The sequence below is a fragment of the Pteropus alecto genome, unplaced genomic scaffold (genome assembly GCF_000325575.1).
Source record: "Pteropus alecto unplaced genomic scaffold, ASM32557v1 scaffold23, whole genome shotgun sequence".
Lineage (NCBI taxonomy): Eukaryota > Metazoa > Chordata > Mammalia > Chiroptera > Pteropodidae > Pteropus > Pteropus alecto.
The window spans coordinates 5,679,704-5,681,968 of NW_006435837.1; the positions used below are offsets into that span (position 1 = coordinate 5,679,704).

The window sequence follows — 2,265 nt, forward strand, 5'->3', positions numbered from 1 at the left end:
AAAAAATCTAAAAAAGACATACAAACTGAATAAAGGGATGGAAAAAGATATTTCATGAAAATGGAAATAAAAAAAAATCTGAGGTAGCAATACCTGTACCAGACAAAATAGACTTTAAAACAAAGGCTGTAACGAGAGACAAAGAAGGATCTGATAATTCCACTTCTGGGTATTTATACAAAGGAATCCAAAATACTACCTTGAAGGGACATGTGCATCCATATGTTCATTGCGGTATTTACAATAGCCAAGATATGGAGGCATCCTGAGTGTTCATCGATGGATAAAGAAGAGATTCATAGAAGCAAGCAATATCAGAATTAGTAGGGGCCTAAAAGGACATCAAAACTAGCTCATTCTTTGAATGCATCCCCTCTAAAAATTCCTGAAATGCAGTTGTCCATCTTTCCTTTGACCTCTCTATTCTGAGAATTCATAACCTCCTGGGGCCTAAGTATTTGTGGTTCTAGCAGGAAGATCCCTAGAACAAAGTCACCTAACACAATCAGAGGAATGACTTCAAAGGCAATGGCCACTACATTAGTATGAATGAAGTATGAATGAAGAACTGCACCAACTACTGCGGAATACCAAGAAACAAGGGTACTTGACAGATGAGAAAGTTTTCTTGAGAAGGGCAGAAAGAGGCTTCAACACAGACACTGTGTGGCAACAAGAAGCAACCACACTATCGAATTAATCAGCTTAAATTTTCTCTCCACATGAGAGAAACAGGACTGATCTCTTTGGTCAAAGACTCCAGAGTCCTTTGTAAATCTGAAGGGATGTGGGGACAGTTATGGGCTTCGAAGGGGAGATACTGGACGTCATGGTTTGAGGGCATGTAGGAGCTCAAATAATCTTTATAAATAAAATGTGGCCATCTTTTTTATTCCAAAAAAAAAAAATAATGACAATACCAAATGCTGGTAAGGATGTGCATAAACCAAATCTCTCATACATTCCTGGTGGGAAGATAAAATGGTACAACTATTTTGGAAAACAACATGGCAGTTTCTTTAAAAAACAAACCTACACTTACCATACAATCCAACAATCACACTCTTGGACATTTATCCCAGAGAAATGAAAACTTATGTATACACAAGAACCTGTACGCAGATGCTCACAGCAGTTTTATTTGTGATACTGAAAAACCACACACAACCAAAATGTCTCTAAACAGGTGAATGGCTAAACAGACCGTGGTGCATCCATGCCATAGAATGCTGCTTAGTAGTACTAAGATACATAACAACTGGGATGAAAATGTCAAGAGCATTATGCCAAGTGAAAAAAGCCAAACTCACATACTTTGTGATTCTATTTATATCACATTCTCATAATGACAAAATTATAGAGGTGGAAAACAGATCAGTGGTTGCCAGCAGTAAGGAATCGTGGAGAAGAGAAGGTAGGTGGGACTCCTGCATCTTGATTACCTTGGTGGTTACAAGACGCTACACCTGTGAAAAATAGCATACAACTACCAAAGACCCTTCAATAACACAGGTTTGAACTGCACAGGTCCACTTATACACAGATTTTTTTCCAATAAGAAATACCTGTACTGTTTTTGATCTGTAGTTGGCAGTCCACAGATGCAGAAGTCCAACCATATGCATTTATTGACCCATTTTATACGAGACTGGAGCATTTGTGCATTTTGGTATCTGCAGAGGGTGTCCTGGAACCAATCCCCTGCAGATACCAAGGAACAACTAAGTTTTGGGAGAGTGAAAAATTATATGTGGATTTTTGACTGCCCGGGGGTCAGTGCCCCTAACCCCCATGTTGTTCAAGGGTCAACTGTATACACATACACTGCCCCAATGTCAATTCCCTGGTTTTGATGGAGGTAAAATGTAATCATTGCGAGAAACTTGATGAAAATTCACAGGACCTCTTGATCAGAACTGGATGCCCCTCCTTAAATGACTACCACACTATGTGTGCCCAGCTTATAAAAGTTTCCCCCTTCTCTGGGATCTGTCTCTATCCCCTTCTCCCTCCTCCACAGGGATGGGCCCCTGGCAGGCAGTCCCATTTGTCTTAATAAGCCCTCTCCTCTATTTTCACACTTGAATGGACACTGACCCCATGCTGCGCTGACCAGGTTCCCACTCCTAGGGATGTGAGTTATGGCTAAGAGTTCAATTTAGCCTGGGCCCTGCACAGGGAGAATGTAATCTCTGGAGCTGAAGAAGGTTGAGAAGTCTTCACAGATAAAAATGAAAAAACCACTCTTAAGAAAATGGAGAAGAA

The 2,265-nt window shown here is 40.4% G+C and overlaps 1 protein-coding gene across 1 annotated transcript in view; it reads right to left on the minus strand.

The window, feature by feature from the left end:
- Positions 1–2,265, minus strand: part of REPS2 (RALBP1 associated Eps domain containing 2) — a 133,669-nt gene that overhangs the window by 14,846 nt on the left and 116,558 nt on the right. The gene's annotated exons all lie outside the window — the stretch shown is intronic.